Source organism: Lithobates pipiens, unplaced genomic scaffold (genome assembly GCF_037356315.1).
Source record: "Lithobates pipiens isolate NorthernLeopardFrog02 unplaced genomic scaffold, aLitPip1_a1.2 Scaffold_27, whole genome shotgun sequence".
In the NCBI taxonomy this organism is placed as follows: Eukaryota; Metazoa; Chordata; class Amphibia; order Anura; family Ranidae; genus Lithobates; species Lithobates pipiens.
This window is the reverse complement of record NW_027507788.1, coordinates 124238717-124263475: the sequence shown is the minus strand read 5'-3', so window position 1 is coordinate 124263475 and position 24759 is coordinate 124238717. Positions and strand designations below refer to the sequence as shown.

The 24759-nt window shown below is 46.3% G+C and overlaps 1 protein-coding gene across 1 annotated transcript in view; it reads left to right on the top strand.

Annotated features, from left to right (window-relative positions):
* The first annotated feature begins 6107 nt into the window (after positions 1-6107).
* The window catches only part of MYADM (myeloid associated differentiation marker), a 66719-nt gene continuing 48067 nt past the window's right edge, over positions 6108-24759 (top strand). The window contains exon 1 of the mRNA XM_077457424.1: positions 6108-6227. The gene's annotated coding sequence lies outside the window, so the exon portion shown is untranslated. The remainder of the gene's footprint in view (positions 6228-24759) is intronic.

Sequence of the window (24759 nt, the reverse complement as noted above, 5' to 3'; positions counted from 1 at the left end):
AGTTGGCTGCCCACAGTTAGGACGCTGGTGCTAGTGACCGAAGCCTGGTGTAGGACACCGCTGGATCCTGGGACAGGTGAGTGTCTAGTTATTAAAAGTCAGTAGCTACAGTTTTTGTAGCTGCTGACTTTTCATTTTTTAATATATGACTGAAGAACCCAGTTAATTACAAACTTACTGATGGGGGAGAGGAGGCAGGAGCTGGAACATGTTACATGTTCCACCCAAAATACAAGTGGAATATGTAGCATGTTTCAATGGTGAACTTAGCCTTTGATATGAAAACTCACCTATAGTTTTACAGCAGCCTTTCTCAACCTTTTCAACACAGAGGAACCCTTGAAATAGTTCTCCAGTCTCGGGGAACCCCTACTAAAAATTAGAAATCTACAACTCATGATACAATAGTGTGATGGTCATTGGGAAGAATGGTCCTTACACTTGTGGTCATTGGAAAGAATTACCCCTTACAGATAGCTTAAAAGATCAACGGTGTCAGTGGGAACTTATCTGAGAGGCAGAAATTGCCCAATACTGAAGGAACCCCTAGAAACCTTTGGAGGAACCCTAGGGTTCCACGGAACCCTGGTTGAGAATCACTGTTTTACAGTATGATGTCTACACACCTACAGTGAGGGAAAAAAGTATTTGATCTCCTGCTGATTTTGTACGTGTGCCCACTGACAAAGAAGTTATCAGTCTATAGTTGTAATGGTAGGTTTATTTTAACAGAGAGAGACCGAATGACAACAAAAATATCCAAAAAAAAAATTGATTTGCATTTTAATGAGTAAAATACATATTTGATCTCCTATCAATCAGCAAGATTTCTGGCTTCCAGGTGTCTTCTATACAGGTAACAAGCTGAAATTAGGAGCACTCTCCTAAAAGGAGTGTTCCTAATCTCAGCTTGTTACCTGTATAAAAGACACCTGTCAACAGAAAAAGTCAATCAATCAGATTCCTATCTCTCCACCATGGCCAAGACCAAAGAGCTGTCCAAGGATGTCAAAATCGTAAACCTACAAAAGACTGGAATGGGCTATAAGACCATCGTCAAGCAGTTTGGTTAGAAGTTTTCTAATGAACATCTAAATGATTCAGAGGAGAACTGGGTGAAAGTGTTGTGGTCAGATGAGACCAAAATCAAGCTCTTTTCTGTGTTTGAAGGAGGAGAAATGCTGCCTATGACCCCAAGAACACCATCCCCACCATCAAACACAGAGGGGGAAACATTATGCTTTGGGGGTGTTTTTCTGCTAAGGGGACAGGACAACTTCACCGCATCAAAGGGACATGTACCGTCAAATCTTGGGTGAGAACCTCCTTCCCTCAACCAGGGCATTGAAAATGGGTCGTGGATGGGTAGTCCAGCATAACAAAGACCCAAAACACACAGCCAAAGCAACAAAGGAGTGGCTGAAGAAGAGAAGAAGAAGCACATTAAGGTCCTGGAGTGGCCTAGCCAGTCTTCAGACCTTAATCCCATAGAAAATATGTGAAGGGAGCTGAAGATTTGAGTTACCAAATGGCAGCCTCCAAATCTTAATGACTTGGAGAGGATCTGCAAAGAGGAGTGGGACGTGGGACAAAATGCCTCCTGAGATGTGTGCAAACCTGGTGGCCAACTACAAGAAACGTCTGACCTCTGTAACTGCCAACAAGGGTTTTGTACCACCAAGTACTAAGTCAAGTTTTGTGAAGGGCTCAAATACTTCTTTCACTCAATAAAATGCAAATCAATTAACTTTTTTAAAATGCATTTTTCTGGATATTTTTGTTGGTCTTCTATCTCTCACTGTTAAAATAAACCTATCATTAAAATTATAGACTGATCATTTCTTTGTCAGTGGGCAAACATACAAAATCAGCAGGGGATCAAATACCTTTTTCCCTCACTGTATTTGTTGTCACATTACCGCTATTTGTGTATTTCAAAAATGAATTAATAGATTAAAATGAAAAATGTCTTTGTGTTGTAGGAACACGCTCATTTACACATGGTAACACATATTACATGCGTTTAAACATTGGTGTCATTAATTTTGAGTAGCACCCCAACATACTAATGCAACACATGACAATGCACCGAAGTGCATTGTAACAAAAATTTTAAGACGTATGATTTTTGGAATGATTTGGGTGTAAGACTCCATACACACTATTAGATTTTCTGCAGATTTTTGTCTTCAGATTTACCAAAACCATATAATATGAGGTCAAACTTTAAGATTTTAAATTTGTATGCAATCAAGCAGGCCCTTGCGCTACATGGTTTTAGTCAATCTGAAGACAAAAATCTGCAGAAAATTGAATAGTGTGTATGGGGCCTTAAGGACCGTTCATATGGTCAGAAAATCTGAAGATAAATTTCATCTGATGAACGATCTGAGGATTTTCTGATCGTTAATATGCTGCTTTTGACAGACGATTACGAATTTTTGGCAGACAAAAACTAGATGTACAGGCTTGAAAATGTTGATGTGACCACAACGTCCGATTTTCTTTTCATTATAACGGTTTTCTGACAAAAAAAATAAAAAATCTGAAGAGCAAGACTCATGCTCATAAATGAAAGAACACATAAAAAACAATTCAACACATTATGTCACTTCTGATGTTGAATTCTGACGTCAGAAAATTTTCTGATGGTGAGTAGGGATGAGCTTCGTGTTCGAGTCGAACGTACGTTCGACTCGAACATTGGCCGTTCGGCCGTTCGGCGAATTCCGAACGTTTTGGCCGTTCGCGTCAAAATTCGAGTGACGCGCGCGCGGACCACAATGCACTGCGTTGGCGCAGTGCATTGCTGCCGGATGATTGGCCAAGCATGCACTGTGACCCCGCATGCTTGGCCAATCGCAGCGCCGGCAGCGAGGAGAGCCATGATTGGTCACAGGCATCCTGCCTGTGGCCAATCATAGCTCAGGCTGTGTAGTGCACGCCCCACACTATATAAGGCCGCCTTTAAGGCGGCCTCCTGTAGTGTGTTACTTTGCATCTGAAGCAGTGGGTGTTCTGTGTACCTTCAACACAGTACACACCAATCGTTTTTGGCTGATTTCCTATCTTGCTGCTGTGTAGTGGTTGTTGTCTGTGCCCTGACTGCAGTATACACCACTATATTCACCTCACCTATATAGCTAGTGATCTAGCTTTAACCACTTAACAACTGCCCATTGCCGATTAACGGCTTCAGGGCGGTTGTTTAACTCAGAGAGGCCGTTAATTAACGGCCTCCCAGAATTCTGCTCTCGCGTGCCCCGAGGTGTGCGCACTCGAGAGCATCCGTGACCGCCGGGTCCATAGGACCCGGCGCATCACGGTAAACGGCCGCTCATAGCGGCCGTTTACCACGTGATTGCTCCGTCAAATGACGGAGTGATCACTTGGAAACAAACCGGCGTCATGTTATGACGCCTGTTCCTCCCTCCCCTTTCTGTACCGATCGGTACAGCGGAGGGGAAAGAGATCGGTGTCAGCAGCGATGTGGGCTGCATCTGCAGTGCCCACATCGCTGCTCACCGAATTTAACCCCTCAATTCCCTGCCAATACTCTGCAATACCAGTGCATACTCTGCAGTACCCTGCCATTACTCTGCAGTACCCCGACATTACTCTGCAGTACCCCGACATTACTCTGCAGTGCAGTACCCCGCCATTACTCTGCAGTGCAGTACCCCGCCATTACTCTGCAGTGCAGTACCCTGCCATTACTCTGCAGTACCCCGCCATTACTCTGCAGTACCCCGCCATTACTCTGCAGTGCAGTACCCCGCCATTACTCTGCAGTGCAGTACCCTGCCATTACTCTGCAGTACCCCCCATTACTCTGCAGTAACCCCCATTACTCTGCAGTACCCCCCAATACTCTGCAGTACCCGCCATTACTCTGCAGTACCCCCAATACTCTGCAGTACCCTGCTATTACTCTGCAGTAATGGGCACGCGAGAGCTATTACTCTGTAGTACCCCGCCAATACCCCGCCAATACTCTGTAATACCCTGCCATAAATTGCCATACCCAGCCATACTCAGAGATACCCAGCCATACTCGGTGATACCCTGAAATACCCAGCCATAGACGCCCCCCACCCCTCACCGCCCTCCGATGCTTCTACCAACTCGCCAGTACGATCAAAGCCAGAATCTTTTTTTTATTTTTTATTTCAGGCTTCCCAGCCTAGAGGTGAGATGTGGGGTCATATTGACCCCCCAGATTTCACTGTAAAGAGGACCTGTCACCCCATATTCCTATTACAAGGGATGTTTACATTTCTTGTAATAGGAATAAAAGTGATCAAAAATATATTTTTGGGAAAAAAAATGTCAAACTAAAATAAATAAAGTAAAATGAACAATAAAGAAATAAAATAAAAATTAAAGCGCCCATGTCCCCATGTGCTCGCATGTGCCACACATGTGAGGTATCGCCGAGAATGTTAGAGCGAGAGCAATAATTCTAGTCCTAGACCTCCTCTGCAACTCAAAACATGTAACCAGTAAAAAAATATTTAAAGCGTCGCCTATGGGGATTTTTTAAGTAGCGACGTTTGGCGCCATTCCACGGGCATGTGCAATTTTGAAGAGTGACATGTTTGATATCTATTTACTCAGCATAACTTCATCTTTCACTTTATGCAAACATTGGGCTAACAAGTGGTTAATAATAGAGCTTGCAGTCAGTAGTGTTAGGAGATAGTGCGTGCTGTCTGCGTGCTCTGTACCCAGTACATACCGCTATAATATAGGGCAGGCCCCTACTTTCAAACATCCAACTTACAAACATCTCCTACTTGCAAACGCAAGGAGACAGCAGCAAGTGAGATGAAAAAAGATGGACGACAAAACAAATTATACAGGGGTGATAACCCTTCCCTATGTTTTCCAAAAAGCTTAAAGATAGTTTTTTTGACTGGAGCTACACTTTAAAAATGTACCGGTTGAAAATGACAAACAGATTCAACTTAACACAACAAACCTACACAGTCCCTGTCTTGTTTGCACCGCCTGTATACTGCTGTTCTGAGTATATAGGGCCTGGGGGCCACACGCATTTCCTTTTTTTAATATGGGTACGGGGTTCCCCTTAATATGCGTACAAGACCCAAATAGGCTGGTAATGGGCAGGGAGGGCTACCCATGCCATGTTTCTCAATGATTTTCAACCATATTGCAGGAACCAGATATAACATTAAAACCGCAAGCAGTTTTAAATGGTGTTATTTCCGTTTAATGTCATTTTGTGCAGGGACTGTTCTAAACACGGGAAACACGTGGCACTTCACAGGCATACTACAGACACCCCGCAGGCACCATATTTAAAGGAATATTTCACTTTTTTTTTTCACTTTAATCGTCATTAAAATCAGTGCTCCCGCCAAAACGGTAGTTTTTAAAACTTTTTTTTGCAGTGACCCATGTCCCCTGAGGCAGGAGGCAGGTCGCCAAACCCTTTTTAGGACACTATCTTGCATATTAGCCGTTAAAATTAGCACTTTCCAATTCGAACGTTCGAGTCCCATAGACTTCAATGGGGGTCGTTCGCAAGTTCTGGTGCGAACCGAACCGGGGGGTGTTCAGCTCATCCCTAATGGTGCGTACCCTCTTCACTTTCAATTTGAGACTGGCATTAAACAAAAAACTGACGAAAATTTGTCCACTAATCTGCCCGTGTGTAAGGCTTAAGATTTGACTATTAGATTTCCTGCCGATTTACCAACACCATATAATATGAGATGAAACCTTAAGAGTTTCAATTTGTATGTAATCAGGCAGGCCTTTGCACTATCTGGTTTTGGTCAATCTGAAGACAAAAATGTGCAGATAATCTAATAGTGTGTATGGGGCCTAAGAAGTCAATTAATTCAACAGCCCTTTTTTTTTTTTTTTTTGAGATTTTATATTTTTCAGGATAAAATAATTCTGAAATACAATAACCCATCTTTGTAAATTGATCTGGTAGAACAGTTATTTAGTTCTCTCCCTACAAAGATAACTGAATATATTGCTTTTGAAGGGACCGTGTGCATGCTTACACCTTTTCAAAAGGCTCTTTATACCTAAGTTCTCTACAAAAATCTTCCATTTAGCTGGAGGCTGACACTTTCTCCCCCGTCCCTTGACTCTGTGTATGTGTCTTACAACCGCACCCACCTAGCAGTGGTTCTCATTCACTTCTTCCCCCTGGCTGGCTGAGCACAGATTTTTGTGTAGGGGACAGAGAGGTGAGTACTGGCACCTACACTGACCAATCTTTCTACAATTTCACTGCATACACATCTGTACAGGATTGCATTCATCTACATTATGATTGTGGGCTCATAGAGTCTTGTATGTTATATTGTAGCAAAGTTGTGTCTTGCAAAACTTAGCAAAAATATGTGCAAAAACTAAGCACAGAGGTCTTATTTTTTTTTATTTTTATTATTTTAATGTTCATTATTTGTATTTGTTATGTGGATGAGGGCTGTGGCTGCATGTAGTGCTGGGTAGGGATGTGTCCAGATGTGGGTGCAAGTTGTTTACTCTGGATACAAGCTGGAGTAAGTTGATGTACAATGATGCTGTGTAGATCGGTGTTTACACACAAGCTGCAATAAATAGATGCACAATGATACTTTGCATCAGTGTTGTGTACTTTTTGATACAAACTGTAGTAAGTATATGTAAGATGATATACTCCATAGATCAGTGTTGTTGTACACTTTAGATACAAACTACGTACATACAATACTATACAGATCAGTGTTTTGTAAACTTTGGATACAAGCTGCAGTACACTTGGATACAAGCTGCAATAAATATATGTGCAGTGATAATATGTAGACGAATCAGTGTTGTAAACATTGGATAGATGCTGATGTAGGTTTATATAGAGTAATATACTATGTAGACATGTGTTGTTCACTTTGGATACAAGCTATAGTAAGTTTATGTACAATTTTTTTATTTTTAAATGTTGTTGTTATATATATATATATATATATATATATATATATATATATATATATATATATATATATATATATATATATATAATTCTTTGTTTAAAGCTTAAGTGAACAAGCTGAAGTTAGAAGCTAATTGCCTACGATGCACAACTGCACCAGATTTTGCTCTCTCCACCTTTTTAGTAAATCAACCCCTATGTAGATCAGTGGTTTAATGTACAATGATATGGGATAAGCAACCCCCGAAACTGGTGTCGCAAACCTCTTTTTCCAGCATTCAACTCTCTCCCCATCAGCAGAGCAGCACAGGGAAGTGTCCGTGAGACAATAATGCATTCCAATTTCTGAATTCCCCATGCCGCACTGAGGGGGAGGCCCCCACACATGGCAAATGTTGTTTGCTTCTCTAACTTTACTGTAGCTGCCATCGTCCATCAGCTTTTGTGATGGGGAAGAGATTGGGTGCAGCTCTGCTAGGGAGGGGGCCTTTTTCCAGGAGGATGTTTCCAGATGGAACAGTCTCTCAGTGGATTACAAAACATAACTGTGAATCCTTAGGGTATGTTCAGGCATTGGAGGCTTTAACAGTACAGACTTCTGATGGAGGTCACAGCTCTGACCACTTGCTGCACTGGTGGAAGGTGGAAGAGGTTTTTCTTTTTGTTTAAAAATAACATGTTATACTTACCTGCTCTGTGCAGTGGTTTTTGCACAGAGCAACCCGGGTCCCTCTTCGGTGCCCCCACAGCAAGCAACATGGTGCCATGGCCTGGCCCCACCCCTTTTTTTTTCTCCACACTGACTTTAACCAATGACTGCTGCCTCAGTCAATGAGCAGTCCCGGACAGCTGAGTCTCATACAATATTGCTGGATCGAGATGGGGCTCAGGTAATTATTAGGGGGGCTGCACACATAGTAAGGTTGAACTGGATGGACTGGTGTCTTCAACCTGAGTGAGTGTCTACAATTGTCCCTATCCCTGTACATTGCACACTCACATCGGTCCCTACCCTCAAGGAGGCTACAATCCAAGGTCCCCATTCATATACTAGGGCCAATTTGGACAGAAGCCAATTAACCTTCCTGCATGTCTTTGGAGTGTGGGAGGAAACCAGAGTACCTGGAGGAAACCCACGCAGGCACAGGGAAAACATGCAAACTCCAGGCAGGTAGAGTCATGGTTGGGATTCGAACCAGCAATACTTTTTACTGCCTTTACAATCACTTTAAAAGAACCAATGGGTAGAGGAGGATGTGAGACTTTACTTATAATTTCATTAACCTTAAGGTGGTAGTAAACTCTCTCTCCCCTCTTCCTTCTTTTTTTTTTTTTTTTTTTTTTTTTCCTACAGGTAAGCTTATAATAAAACTTACCTGTAGGTTCATTGCATATCTCCTAAACGTGCACCATGTAGAAGATATTCTACCGAGCAACAGCCAGTGATGTCATCGGCGCATGCGCTCTGATGGAACGGCATACCTGTGCCATTCCTTCAGGGCACTGTGCTGCGGCCTTGACTCCTGTGCACATGCAAGGAAATTACATCATTACAGCTTGGCCATTTAAGCTGCCACAGCCTGAGAACCTGACCGGAAGACAGAGCGAAGATGGAAGCCTCTGCAACGATGACCGCCACTGGAGGGCTTTGTTTCAAAGGTAAGTGTTTCATAATGTGCTAGTATGCAATGCATACTAGCACATTATGCCTTTACCTTGCAGGGAGAGGTTTTTTATTTATTTATTTTTATCCCTTGATGACATTTACTACCACGTTAAAATACCTATATTGTGCTCTTTGTGTGTCATTGCTTAGATGAGATGTACAATTTATGCCATTTTTCTATTGTACACCTCAAGCCAGGTTATGCCCACAGGCTGTTTTGTACTTATCATAACTTCTAAAAAAAATGTAATAAAAAAAATTCTCAAAAGGAAGGGAGGGAGCATTTAGTGCAGTAGGAAGGGGCATGGCCAGTGATGGGGCAATAGTCCGGTAGGAAAGGGCAAGGCCAGTGATAGGGCAATAATAAGATAGGAAGGGGCAGGGCCAGTGATGGGGCAATAGTAAGGTAAAAAGTGGGACTGCCAGTGAACAGGATGCTGGTAAGTACTGGCACTCAGCTTTATAGTGGTGGAGGGGTGCTATGTTTGGTGTGAGGTGCATCATTCATGCACTTGGATGTGCATTCTAAAAAAAAAAAAGCTTTAATTAAAAAAATAAAAAGTAACCTTTTGGGTTTTCTTTTAGTGCTAGTTCCAGCATTGGTTAGTAGGTCTGTCTGCTGCTTGGCAAACTCGTTAGTGGCATCAGGCACATACAGCAGGGAAACCCACTTTATTGCCTGCATACCACCACTTACAATGGGGTTGATTTTTTAGCGCCAGCTTTGCAGCTTTTCTCACATCAGTTACATCTGCTTTAGAAAAGAGAGAGGATTATGACCATAAGTGGACAAGTAATGTAATAGCTGGCAGCGGGCCATTGTACAATCTGCTTTGCTGTGCATCTGGCAGGGTGAACAGAATTCTTGTTTTTGTTATTTAATTTTCCATACAAACATTTTTATATACAGTGTAAATCATAATAGCTGATTATATCAGGGTGTTGTACCATAATAAAAAAATTCACAAAATATGAAAGATGGTGTATTAGATGTGGCAATATTCGTAACTTGATTGTGCAATAAAATCCATTTAAATGTATATGGCCACAGTGCAGTTTCAGGGAAAAAGCTATAACATTGTTTTGTTCCCAAATAAATTGTTATCAGTATGTCTTAATTTGTGCTTTGTGTTTTCTGTTTCTCTTTCCCAAATCATCAAAGTTAGACAGGTCGGAGCCTTGAAGGCATTTGAATGATCGTGTTTACTTTTTAAAGTATACTTTCAGATAACCTGTCTAGCACCCCCCTAGTGCAAATTATCCTCCCCCAGACTAGATGCACACATCTTCCTTGCTGCTAGTCACCCCTCTACAGTGGACCCTGGTAAGACCCTATGGGTCATTTCCTGGGTGTCTTCAACCTCAACTGCAGAGGCATTGCATGGAAGATTAGGCCGGGGTGTCAAAATCAAATATTTGTGTAGAATGGAAGAGGGTTAGATCTCATGATCGAGAGCTAGGCAGGCTGAATTCGAGCATTTATCCTATAAAGTGGACTTTCCATGCCAAACAGAGGGTCCACTTTTTTTGCAAGCTCTGTGCTTCTCCCTTAAATGCAATAAATAAAGGAAAAGCCATTTGTTAACCGATGTCTGTCTGAAAAAATGAATTTGGCCTAGGCTTCTGAAGCTTCCAGGAGGCATGGGTGACCTTACCATGCCCTCCTGAAGTACTGGGAGCTCAAAATCCCACGATGATGCACTTCAACACACTGCAAGAGTGTATTATTGTGGGATGCTTGTGCCCAGCTATCCTAGGAGGCAGCAGTGAAGCACAACAATGTCCTTTGTGCCTCCCACAAATGTTGAAAGCTGGGGCCTAGATACCACCCCGCCCCAAGGAAATCTGTTTAAATCCATATGTAATGGGATGACAGAGGAAGGGAATTGCATAAATCCAACCTTCTGTCTTTGCTTTAACCACTTTAATACCAGGCACTTTCCCACCTCCCTGCTCAGGACAATTTTTACCTTTCAGCGCTGTCGCACTTTGAATGACAACTGCACATTCATGCAACACTGTACCCAAACTACATTTTAATCATTTTCTTCCCACAAATAGAGCTTTCTTTTGGTGGTATTTGATCACCTCTGGGTTTTTATTTTTATTTATTTATTTATTTTTTTGCACTATAAACGAAAAAAGACAGACAAAAGAAAACTGATGGTCACTGATAGGTGGCACTGGATAGGCAGCACTGATGAGGACCTACTGACAGGCATTACTGAGTGGCGCTTTGATGGGGCACTGACAGGCATTACTGATGGGGGACTGATTGGCAATATTTTTGGGCACTGACATCCATTTATTATGGGGACAGGATGCCAGGTGTTGGGCACTGATGGGCACCTTTTGATGGGGAGCCAGAGGCTTCATACCGTGATCGGAGTTGCTGTGCGTCACTGCGTGTCACAGCGTGCCGGCTCTGTTATCCTGATCACTTTATATGGTGTCCGATCAGGATTACACAAGCACTTTGCCACTATCATTCTGCTATATGGTGGTTAAAGTATAAGGCAAAACTTCTCCTCGTACCCCCCCCCCCCCCCCTTCTTTTTTTAGTGTTGAATGCAGTATAGAGGGTTTATTGCTGCCTGTGCCCCCATTCAGGAGATTAATCCTTTCTATTTGTCCTGTTTACCATTATCATTGATTGTGTCACCCCACTGGCAGGTGGCACTTTCACTATCAAAGTCTGTAAAGCCCCCCTTCCCCAAATTAGTGTAGTGTGACTGTGGGCTCTTTTACCCCACTCAGTCCAGCAGTAAACTCGGCGGTGCTGTGACAGGAGAAAGGCGAGCTGCGTGCTGTCAGATGTTTCCCTTTCTTGCCCCCCACTTTTTCCTGTCGGGGAGAAGAGACGACGGCTCTCATTAGGTTCCTCGCCCAGCTTCCTGTCCGCTCTATTCCTTCCCCATTGGCCATAACTGAGTGCCAATCAAAGAAGACTAGTAAAGGAGAGCATCATGGGACATGTAGTCCTGAAGTTTGGGGGCCTTATTTTCCGCAGGGAGGAGGCTACAGCTCGATCAAGAGAGACATTGAGAGAATGCAGCCTGGAAAAAAGCTGAGGGAGAGAGTGCTACAGGACAAAGAATGAGGAGTGTGCTGGGCAGAAGCCAGAGAGGGAGCCCCGCTTTTCAGCGCCACCCAAGAGAGCCCCACTGCCCAGCACCAGCAGAGAGAGAAAGACTGAGCCACTGCCAGGGTACAGACATGCTACACTACTGACCAAAATCGCCCCCGGGGAACCCAGAGTGAGCGATCGACCAGCCCGAGGCATCACTGCTGTAGTTTCCCTGGGTCTGGTAAGGGGGCCTGTCGGCCATTATCCATTACTTATCCTAGGAACTGTACTACGTCTGCAGTCTCTGACCATGATGATGACATTGTCGAAAAAGGGTGGCACATGGGTGACCCCCCCCCCCCCCCCGAAAAAAGTTCTGCGGATGTCCATGGTTGGCACTCTTGACATCTTACAGGTCCAGAGGCTTGTATTAACCCCTGCAGCACCGGATGATTACCAGTATGGGTAGAGGAAGCAAAGGGCAGAAGATTTAAATGAAGGTCAGCCTTAGACGGAACAGGAAACAAAACTCGCTTGATTTTTCCCCCATCAACACTGTCCTCCCATGGAGCCACTAGCAATAATTACATGTAGAAGCTGATTGATCGATCAACTTTGGTACAATCAGCTTGGGTACCTTTTTAGCCTGCCGCAACATGGTTCAAATCTTGGTCAATCCCTGCTAAACTGGCCAAGATTCAAACTGTCTATGGCCAGTTTAGGAATAGCCACCAGCACAAGAGACACTTCTGATTCTTAAAAGGGGAGGGGGGGAGAAATTTTAGGTTTAAATGAGTATCGGGCAGATAGTCTATTGCTGAAGGCAATAGTCACTGACTTGCCCGTAGCCTTTAGATGAATGTGGACATGTGGATCTAACTCTAGCCATTTTTGACTCTGTCACGATCACTATGGGGAGCCAGGCTTGGGGGAAGTGCTGTATGCTCCTGCATATCTGGTAATACCATGCAGCCATCGCTGTAGTACATGCATGTAGACAGACAGGAAGTGTGCACAGGAGATCAGCAGCACTGAAATGCCCCTGGTTTGGTTAGTGTTTATATAGCATTTAGTAATACATGTATTGAAGTTTTTGTATTTTATAAAAGTAGATTTTATCTTGTACAGAATTTATATAGCACCAACAGTTTGCCCAGCCCTTTACAAAATGGAGGCAGTACAGTTACAAATCAATACGAGAGGACCCTGCTTGTTAGAGCTTACGATGTAAAATATACTTTACATCCTTTCCATATTTAGTCATTGCTATCTATACGGTTTTGCTCTGGATATACTTAGACTGGGGATTGCATGGCTTGGTCTTATTTAATCCCCTGCAGAAGGCTAACCTAGTGTACTGCAGCTGTTGCATCAACAAAGGTTTCTAAAAACTGCAATAATAACAGTTTACTGAGCAAAACACATTGATATAACCCTGCACAGTAAGAAGGAAAAAAAGTGTGTGTGTAACTTAACAATCTGCATTTATAATGTAAACTTCTGACTTCTGAACATATTCAAATGGTTTCCTGTTTTGGGGTTTGGTGGGGAATGCCTGCTGGGCGAACATTGCTATGTTTATCTATCACAGCTTGTCTAGCAGCAGAGGTTTGCTGGTGATTAGTGCATTCTTCGGATGGTTTACAATTAGGCCTATTTATAACAATTTTAAATGCTATTTACTTGTAGACCGTATCAGTGAAATTGGTGGGTAGTTGTGTATGTGGCTCCTTATTCACTGAGTTCTAAAAAAGAAAACGTCCATACAGAATACGGGAAGTTTGCTGCATGTTGACATTAGCTGGTAATGCAGTAGGTAATAGTAGGAACATTGGAATGTGGAAAAGATCTGTAAATTCATAATGGTCAAAGGGTGAATTTGCAAAGTTATACTTATTTTAACAAAAGGAAATAACTCCAGGAAAGATAAACAAATATTCGTTTTGGGGGCTCCTTCACACCAGCGAACCGCCATGAACGTTTGACCATTGGTGTGCGCCATGAGACACGGTGCCAATTGTAGCACGTCACACTATTTTACTTTTTCTTTCTTTCTTTTTTTTTTTCTCACAGAAAAGGGAAACCTTTCGATACACTTGCATTCACCACAGGGTAATTGCGATGCGGTAGTTCACAATACGCTGAAAAAATACTGCATGCAGTGCTGCTGTGGTATGAACTGACACCATTTTACCTCGTCTATGCATTGGGCCTATGCTAAAAAACAGCAGCCAGTGTAGCCCCAGTGCATCTGGTGCGAATGAGCCCTAAAGTGTATGTATAACTAAACCCATACAACATTTGAGGTTGCTTTACTAAAGGCAAATCTACTGTGCACTGCAAGTGCACTTGGGAGTGCGATCGCTGTAGATCTGAGGGGACGCCCTGCTGATTTTATCATCCAATCATGTGCAAGCGAAAATCCTGGTTTTTATTTTCCTTGCATGTCCCCACTCAGATCTACAGTAACCGCACTTCCAAATGCACTTGCAGTGCACTTTGTAGTGCAAAGTGTATTTGCCTTTAGTAAATAATAACCAGCATTGTTTGAACTTTCTGGGTGGGGAATGTTGTTTTTAGTCAGGGATCCTCAAACTAAGGCCCTCCAGCTGTTGGTAAACTACACATCCCATGAGGCTTTGTAAAACTCTGACATTCACAGACATGACTAGGCATGATGGGAATTGTAGTTCCTGAACAACTGGAGGGCCATAGTTTGAAGACCCATGTTTTAAGTAAACAACATTTTTCAGAGCAATTCAGCTTTGAATAGACTTGGTTTTTGAACACATACGTGTTAATCCCAGTGCCTCTTGATGATATTGTTTTTGGAGTTTTTGTCTGTGTCCTATTTAGAGATATTTCCCCCTCACTTCCTGTCTCAAAGGTGCAACAGGAAGCTGGTGGTAATCTCCCAAAATGAGGGAAATTCCCTCTTGGACAGTTGTCACCAAAACAGGTGTCCCAGATGGAAGAGTTCCCCTGATCCCTTGTTCTGGGGACAGCACAAAAATGTTGGATTTCCCCCTCACTTTCTTTCTCAATGACAGTGGTCACCAGGGCAAATAGAGAAGTGAAGCTCCCCAAAAGGGACCCTGACTGGATTCAAAATCTGACAGAGGAGTCAAATGTCTGGTACACACGGGCCTAAGATTGGCCGGGTAAACAAACTGGCTGGCATTTGGCCCGTGTGTACATCAACCTGTCTGACAGAAGCCAGCTGAGTGGGCACGTTGGAAAACCAGCATCCGATCGGCACTGGCAGCCAATGACTGTGAGTGCTGACCAGTGTGGGGGGGAGGGGGGCAGTCGCCCTGTTAAAACACAATAGCACAGCAGGGAGATCGCTGTACTAACTTTACCTAGTTAGTACAGTGAACATCTCCCATTTTTCTTTTTTTTTCTTTTTTAATTCGGCCTGCTGGGTTGAATGAAAGAGAAAACCACGGTCCAGCCCCTCCCCCTTTTTCTCCTTCTTGGCTGACTGACTTGGCGCTGCACTGCTGTCTTGGCCAATGAGAAGGAGTCCCAGGCAGCCGAGACACTCCTGCAACATCTCCTGTATCTAGAGGGACCTAAGGGCAGTATTAGGGGGACTGCTGCACACAAGTTTTTTTTTATCCTAATGTAGGGATGAGCCGAACATCCCCCGGTTCGGTTCGCACCAGAACTTTCGAACGGACCGAAAATTTGTGCGAACTTTAGAACCCCATTGATGTCTATGGGACTCGAACGGTCAAAATAAGAAGTGCTCATTTTAATGGCTAATATGCAAGATACTGTCCTAAAAAGGGTTTCGGGGCCTGGCTCATGAGTTTGGGGACCTGGGGACATGATTCAATGCCTAAAAATGGCCGTTTTTGTGGGAGCACTGATTTTAATGATTTAAAGTGAAAAAAAAGTGAAATATTACATTAAATATTGTGCCTGGGGGGTGTCTGCCTGTGAAGTGTCACGTGTTTCCCGTGTTAAGAACATTCCCTGCACAAAATGACATTAAACGGAAAAAAAGTCATTTAAAACTGCTTGTGGTTTTAATGTAATATCTTGTTCCGGCAATAAGGATGAAAATCATTGAGAAAAATGGCATGAGTAGCCCCCCCCCCCCCCCCATTACCAGCCCCTTTGGGTCTTGTACGGATATTAAGGGGAACCCCGTATCCATATAAAAAAAAAGGAAAGACGTGGGGCCCCCAGGCCTATATACTCAGAACAGCAGTATACAGGCGGTGCAAACAAGACAGGGACTGTGTAGGTTTGTTGTGTTAAGTAGAATCTGTTTGTAATTTTGAACTGGTAAATTTTTAAAGTGTAGCTCCAGTCAAAAAATCTATTTTTAAGCTTCTTGGAAAACATAGGGAAGGGTTATCACCCCTGTATAATTAGTTTTGCCGTCCGTCTTTTTTCACCTCACTTCCTGTTGTCTCCTTCCGTTTGCAAGTAGCAGACGTTTGTAAGTTTGATGTTTCAAAGTAGGGGCCTGCAGAAATGGCGGAACAAGGTGTTGGTGTTGCCACAACATTGTAAGCCCTCAAAGTGACTCTTGGTGGGCGCTGGAGCGCCCTACTGTGAACGATTATATCAAGAATTGTAATTCCATGCCATTGTTGAACAGTGGAAGAAAAATTGGGCCTTTTGGTGGTTGTGGTGCTGGTGCCACAACACTATAAGTCCTCACAGTTACTCTCGGTGGGCACAGGAACGGGCCCTGCTGTGAAATATTATATCAAGAATTGTAATTACATGCCCCTGTTAAACAGGGGCAGAAAAATTGGGCCTTAGGCACTGGTGCTGGTGCCACGACACTGCAACCTCTCCCATATACTCTAGTTGTAGTGCAGGAATGAGCCCTGCTGCAAAGCATTGCATCAAAAATTGTAATTACACGCCCCTGTTAAACAGGGGCAGAAAAATTGGGCTGGTGGCATCACCCAGAACCAAAAATGTTCTTCCAAGATATCAGCGGAGGAGGAAGAGGATAGACATTAACATAACAGGACAGTCACTCAGCATCAGCATAGGCAGTCTTGAAGGGATATGATATTTCCCCAAAAAATTATTCGGTTACATCAGCTTCAGGTGCTTGGTAGCTGTGGGTGATCCAAGGCTGATTCATCTTGATGAAGGTCAGTCGATCAACCGAGTCGGTGGACAGGCGCACCCTGTGATCGGTAACAAAGCCACCAGCAGCACTGAAGGTGCGTTCCGAAACAACGCTGGATGCAGGACAGGCCAGTAGCTCAACTGCATACTGTGCAAGCTCTGGCCAGTGATCCATCCTCAAGACCCAGTAAGCCAGAGCATTTTCGGTGGGAAAGGTGTCCAAGTCTGACCTTGCCCCTAGGTATTCCTGCACCATGTAAATCAGATGCTGGCGATGGTTGCTGGAACCAATCATACCTTGGGGTTGCGGACTAAAAAATTGTCTGAACGCATCGGTCAGACGGCCACCTTCTCCACCGCTCCTTCTGACCGATGTCTCAGCAACACATTGTCCAGGACCAGGAGTTTGTAACCTCCCAGTCTCTGGAAACGCGTTGCACAGACCTTTCTGCAAGGCCTCCCGGAGATGTCTCATCCTCTGCTCCCTCTGCGACGGCAAGATAAGGTCGGCAACCTTACCCTTGCACCGTGGATCAAGGAGAGTGGCCAGCCAGTAATGGTCCCTCTCCTTGATCCGAAGAATACGAGGATCCTTCCGCAGGCTTTGCAGGATCAGGGAGGCCATGCAGCGTAGGTTAGCTGAGGCATTCGGTGCGGAGTCCTCTGGGTCACTAAGGACAACATGATCTGCAGCTACCTCCTCCCAGCCACGTACAAGTCCACTGTTTTCTTGGGACTGTAAATCATGCCTACAAGACTGCTGCTGTTGCTAATGCTGAGTGCCAGCCTCCACCTCCATGCTGACACAATCATCCTCTTCCTCGTCCTCTTCCTGTGTGATGGATGGGACAGCAGGAACACTGTCTGGATAAAGGGGGCCTTGAGAGGCAAGGAAGTCCTCCTCTTCCTGCCTCTGTTCTGCCTCAAGTGCCCTGTCCATTATTCCAAGCAGTGTATGCTCCAAGAGGTGGACAAGAGGTACAGTGTCACTGATGCATGCACTGTCACTGCTCACCATCCTTGTGGCCTCCTCAAACGGTGACAGGACAGTGCATGCATCCCTGATCATGCCCCACTGGCGTGGGGAGAAAAAACTGAGCTCCCCTGACCCTGTCCTGGTGCCGTAGTCGCACAGGTACTCATTGATGGCCCTCTGCCCCAGTGTGGCTCCTGTCCCCCAAACAAACCAGCGCAAGCGCGGAATGGCATAGTTTTGCCTGCGTACTTGCGTAGCCCCTTAAACGCCTACGGAGCACCGCTGTTCTGAGGACAGAGCACTGGAAGAGGCCATGATGGAAGAAGAGGAGGGGGTGGAGGAGAGAGGTGTGTCACAACCAGCAGTAGCATTTTGGAGGCGTGGTGGCTGAACAACCTCCAACACTACTGCACCTTGTCCTGCATCCTTCCCAGCTGCCAGAAGAGTGACCCAATGGGCAGTGAAAGACAGGTAACATCCCTGTCCATGCCTGCTGGACCATGAGTCAGCGGTAATATGCACCTGACCACCCTGTCCAGCGAGGCAAGGACATTGCCTTCCACATGCCGGTAAAGAGCCGGAATCGCCTTCTGTGAGAAAAAGTGGCGTTTGGGGACCTGCCACTGAGGAACCGCACATTGTACAAACTCGCGGAAGGGGGCCGAGTCTACCAACTGAAAAGGCAGCAGTTGAAGTGCTAGCAATTTAGCCAAGCTAGCATTCAACCGCTGGGCATGTGGATGGCTGGGAGTGAACTTCTTTTGACGGTCCAGCAGCTGGGGCAGAGAAATTTGCCTGCTATAATCGGACGTGGGTGTACTGCTAGCAGAGTGACCGGAAGCACTTGGCTGTGACGCACCTAATTCTACACCTTCATTCCTCTCAGAGCAGTTTTCAGAGAGGACTGAAGGTCTAGTGGGGTTGGAGATCCCAGCTGATGAGGAGCAAGGAGAGGTCCGCTTTGTTCTTTGGTGTGTGGGTCTTTGAGGTACGCTTGCCAACGAGCTGCATGGCAGGTCAACATATGTCTGGTCAAGCATGTGGTGCCCAAGCGGCTGATGTTTTGGCCACGCGAGATACGCTTGAGACATATGTTGCAAATAGCAGCGGTGCGATCTGATGCACTCGTGTCAAAAAAGGCCCACACCAAAGAACTTTTAGAATAACGCGCAGAGGCAGCGCCCTGCACAGGCAGAGCTCTGCGGTGTGATTCAGTCGGTGTGCTGCCCCTAAGCTGGCCCCCGGAGGGCATCCTGCCTCGTTGGACATGTGCCCCCTCCTCCCTCCTCCCCTCCTCCCCTCCTCCCAGGCACCCACGTGGAGTCAGTGCCCTCATCATCCCCCTCCCTCTTCATTGCTGGAGCAAACCTGGCAGTATGCTGCAGCTTGTGGAACATGACTGCCAGATTGCTGTCCTTCTTGAGCATCCCCTCTCTCTGCGCTCATGCTACTGCCTTCCTCTAGCTGAGTATCCTCATCAGAGCTTGCAAAACGCTGGGCATCCTCCTGGAGAATATACCCAACACTGTGCTCCAAAGAGTTCAGGGGATTCCTCAGGAGGACGTGGTGGGTCTAGGGAAGGAGTCACTGATGATGACATTGAGAGGAGGGAAGACGATGCGTTGGCAGCTGCTTTGCTAGTACCCTGAGCCTGGGTGAGAGAGGATGAGAAGGATGAAGAGGGCTTGGTCATCCACTCTACCAAGTCTTTGGCATGATGTGGCTCAACACGTCCAGCTGCCGAAATTAAGGACAAGGGTGTCCCATGGCCACGTGCTGATGATGACGATGCACCGCGTTCACGACCAGCACTGTTGTCTCTAGACACAGAGCCTGCTTGCCCTCTTTTATCGGCTCGTGCCTGTCTGCCTCTCCTTGTTAGCCTTCCAGACATGGTAATGGCCTGAAGGGAGATGGGAAAACCAGCAATTGGGTAGTGTATATTGTGCTGGAGGCACGCAACACCCACTAACTCCTGCAGATGCCTTTATTATAGAACAGGAATTAAAGGGTAGATGCTGGTGTATACTGTGCTGTGCTGGAGGCACACAACACCAACTAACTCCTGCAGATGGCTCAATTAGAGAAGAGCTATATATGTGGATAATGGTGTATACTGCGGTCCGGGCACGCAGACAACACCCACAATCTCCTACAGCTGACTGAAAGCTCTACAGAAGAGCAATATAGCTATATAGGTGGATATAATGGTGTATACTGCGGTTAGGACATGCAGACAACACCCACAAACGCCTGCAGATTGCTAAAAGCTCAATTGCAGAAGAGCAAGAACACAAAATCGGCTGATAACGAATGGTGTATACTGTGTTGAAGGTGTTGAAGAGAACACCGACTAACTCCTACAGATGGCAACACACTACACAAGGCCGCCGCGCTGGCGGCCTTATATAGTGTGGAGCGTGTACTACAGCCTGAGCTATGATTGATGCCTGTGGCCAATCATGGCTCTCCTCGCTGCCGGTGCTGTGATTGGCCAAGCATGTGGGGTCACAGTGCATGCTTGGCCAATCATGAGCCAGCAATGCACTGCGATGGCGCAGTGCATTGTGGGCCGTGAGCGCCACATGAATTTGGCGCGATCAGCCCATAACGTTCGGTATTCGCCGAACGTGCAAACAGACGATTTTCGAGTTGAACGTATGTTCAACTTGAACATCAAGCTCATCCCTATCCTAATGCATAGAATGCATTAAATTAAAAAAAAAATTTCTTTACAACCACTTTAAGCTCCAGGTGATGAAATGGCCATAATCCACCCAGACTATTCAAATCTGAATAATCAGTTTTTGGGTTTATTTGCCATTTAGGATAGAAGATTTGCAATACCCAGTAAACCTTCTTTGTGGTTATCAACAGCACCTGGAATATGTTTGCAGTTACCCATGAAAAGTATTTGAAATTTCAGATGAGGCAGCACAGTGGTTAAAGTGGAGGGCCACCCTTAAAAAAAAAAAAAAAAAAAAAAAAGAAAATAGCATTAATATTCGTGAACAAAAAAAAAAGTTTCGCTTCATCCTCTTCGTTGATCGGCCCCATTGCCTTCTGGAACAAGTGTGAACACAACGGGGCAATTCACAAAGGGCTGTGTGACTTGCGCATGCGCAGCAGGAAACGGGCAGTGAAGCCGCAAGGCACGGCGCTACCTGCCTGGAGATTGCATCTGCTCCCTCTGCTTGTGTGGGTTTCCTCCGGATACTCGTTTCAACCTACACACCGAAGTCATGCTGATAGGTTAATTGGCTCCTCTCTAAATTGTCCTTGGTAGATGTATGAATGTACAATATGTGGGAAGGCTGGCCGTAGGCCAGCCTGTATTTGTGGGAGGAGTCTGAGTCTATATAACCCTCCTCCTCTGTCAGGGCCAGGGTTGGGGTTTTCTAGGTGGAGGCACTGGCAGCCGGCGTTCATGGGGGGAGGAGGAGGCCGGTCAATCTATCCTCCACTACGCTCCTCTCTTCGTCCCTGCCGGCTTCCAGGGGGGGGGGGGGGGGTGATCCCGCTCGGCGTTTTCTTCCGGCATGGGAGGAGGGGAGAGTGTGTTCGGCTACCCCCAGCGCCTCTCTCTCCCCATGTGTATCGCTCCGTCAGCCTGTCCTCCATTTCTCCTGGTGTGGGGGAGAGGGGGGTGATCGGCCAGCTCCTCTCTCACTCATGGGCATTGTGCTGTCCGCCCACGTTTTCCTGTCTCTGCTTCTTTCTCTCCCCGCCCACCCTCTCCACAGGTACAGGGCTCCTCGTGGCTTTTCTCCCATTGGGGGAGAGGTGGGTCGGCTGGCTCGGCTGGCTCCGGCTGCTCCCTCCCAATTTGTGCCTTTTGCTCCGCCCGCCGATTCTCCTGGGGAGAGGAGGTAGCCGGCCGCCGCCGGCTCCCCTTCTCCCCTCGCAGGTACGGAGCGCCCGCTGTTTCTCCTCGTGGGGGGGGGGAGATGATTGGCCGCGCCGTCTCCCCCTCCCCCCTCGCATATGCAGTACACCCGCCGATTCTCCTTGCGGGGGGGAGGGGGGGGTAGTCGGCTACCGCCGCCCCCCCTCCCCCCACATATGCAGTACACCCGCCGATTCTCCTTGCCGGGGAAGGGGGGGTAGTCGGCTGCCGCCGCCCCCCCCCACATATGCAGTGCACTCGCCGATTCTCCTGGCGATTCTCCCATGCGTCCCCTCGCATGGGCATTTTCGTTCCAAATACTCCTTGCTTTATAAAAAAGCTGCAGCTTTTTCTTATCTTTGTGGAGACTGTAGCAGAATGAAAACCATAGGCATCCTACACACAATGTACAGTATCTGGGGATACGTGTGACACTAAAGCACACAAGCTGCATTATGTTTTCATTGATACTGCTTTAGTCATTGCTTTTCTGTCATAGCGTGCTGCCAGCGTTTTTTCTGTCATAGCGTTCTGCCTGCGTATTTCTGTCATAGCGTTCTGCTTGCGTATTTCTGTCATAGCGTTCTGCTTGCGATGTTCTGCCTGCGTTTTTTCTGTCACAGCGTTCTGCCTGCGGTTTTTCTGTCACAGCGTTCTGCCTGCGGTTTTTCTGTCACAGCGTTCTGCCTGCGGTTTTTCTGTCACAGCGTTCTGCCTGCGGTTTTTCTGTCACAGCGTTCTGCCTGCGGTTTTTCTGTCACAGCGTTCTGCCTGCGGTTTTTCTGTCACAGCGTTCTGCCTGCGATTTTCTGTCACAGCGTTCTGCCTGCGGTTTTTCTGTCACATCGTTCTGCCTGCGATTTTCTGTCACAGCTTGCCTGCGATTTTCTGTCACAGCGCTCTGCCTGCGATTTTCTGTCACAGCGCTCTGCCTGCGATTTTCTGTCACAGCGTTCTGCCTGCGATTTTCTGTCACAGCGTTGGGCCCAGCATTTCTGTCACAGCGTTGGGCCCAGCATTTCTGTCACAGCGTTCGGCCCAGCATTTTCTGTCACAGCGTTCGGCCCAGCATTTTCTGTCACAGCGTTCGGCCCAGCATTTTCTGTCACAGCGTTCGGCCCAGCATTTTCTGTCACAGCGTTCGGCCCAGCATTTTCTGTCACAGCGCTCGGCCCAGCATTTTCTGTCATAGTGTTCTGCCTAGCATTTTCTGTCACAGCGTTCTGTCCAGCATTTCTGTCACAGCGTTCGGTCCTGCATTTCTGTCACAGCGTTCGGTCCTGCATTTCTGTCACAGCGTTCGGTCCTGCATTTCTGTCACAGCGTTCGGTCCTGCATTTCTGTCACAGCGTTCGGTCCTGCATTTCTGTCACAGCGTTCGGTCCTGCATTTCTGTCACAGCGTTCGGTCCTGCATTTCTGTCACAGCGTTCGGTCCTGCATTTCTGTCACAGCGTTCGGTCCTGCATTTCTGTCACAGCGTTCGGTCCTGCATTTCTGTCACAGCGTTCGGTCCTGCATTTCTGTCACAGCGTTCGGTCCTGCATTTCTGTCACAGCGTTCGGTCCTGCATTTCTGTCACAGCGTTCGGTCCTGCATTTCTGTCACAGCGTTCGGTCCTGCATTTCTGTCACAGCGTTCGGTCCTGCATTTCTGTCACAGCGTTCGGTCCTGCATTTCTGTCACAGCGTTCGGTCCTGCATTTCTGTCACAGCGTTCGGTCCTGCATTTCTGTCACAGCGTTCGGTCCTGCATTTCTGTCACAGCGTTCGGTCCTGCATTTCTGTCACAGCGTTCGGTCCTGCATTTCTGTCACAGCGTTCGGTCCTGCATTTCTGTCACAGCGTTCGGTCCTGCATTTCTGTCACAGCGTTCGGTCCTGCATTTCTGTCACAGCGTTCGGTCCTGCATTTCTGTCACAGCGTTCGGTCCTGCATTTCTGTCACAGCGTTCGGTCCTGCATTTCTGTCACAGCGTTCGGTCCTGCATTTCTGTCACAGCGTTCGGTCCTGCATTTCTGTCACAGCGTTCGGTCCTGCATTTCTGTCACAGCGTTCGGTCCTGCATTTCTGTCATAGCGTTCTGTCCAGGTTTTGGTTATAGCATTTAGTCCAGTTTTCTGTCACAGCGTTCTGTTCAGCATTTTCTGTCAACATTCGGCCCAGCATTTTCTGTCAACATTCGGCCCAGCATTTTCTGTCAACATTCGGCCCAGCATTTTCTGTCAACATTCGGCCCAGCATTTTCTGTCATAACGTTCGGCCCAGCAATTCTGTCATAACGTTCGGCCCAGCAATTCTGTGTCATAGCATTCTTTCTAGCTTTCCTGTCATAGCGTTCTGTCCAGGTTCGGTCACAGCATTTAGTCCAGCTTTTTCCGTCATAGCGCTTGGTCCAGTATTTCTGTCATAGCGCTCTGTCCAGCATGGCGGTCATAGTGGTTTGCCCCTGGGTTCCTGTCATAGCATTCTGCCCGGCATGTCTGTCATAGCGTTCCGCCCCAGGTTATCTGTCAGTGTTCTGCCCCTGGAGTTCTGTCATAGCGTTCTGCCAGCATGTCTGTCATAGCGTTCTGCCCCGGGATTTCAGTCATCGTTCTACCCAGGTTAACTTTTAGCATTTCTGTCATGGCATTGTCGTGACATTTTTTCTGTCAGTATTTCTGTCATAGCGTTTCTGCTCAGCGTTTCTGTCATGGTGTTTCAACCTCTGTTTGGCTTCAGAGTTCTCAGAAGGGCGTTGTTCACTTATGACATATTCTGGTTAGGTTTGTCTGCATTGATTGTCATGTCTCATCGTATCTGTGTTCATGTTTGTACCGGGGTCAGTTAACTAGGGCTCGCACATCGGGATCTGTCACGTCTACAGATCCATACGGGCTGAGGTTTCGTTATTAATGATTGTTGACCACAATCTTCTCGCCTGTATACCATACGTCATACGATGCATGTTTCATTCACCACACCTGTACGTCTACCCACCACGGTCTGTGGGTACTCTAGGCCTGAGTTTCTGTTAATTACCTGTCTCTGCGCTGCAGGTTACTCGGGTTAACTCACTATTTACAACTCACACACGGTGGGGGGGTTCATCATTAGGTTCATTCATGC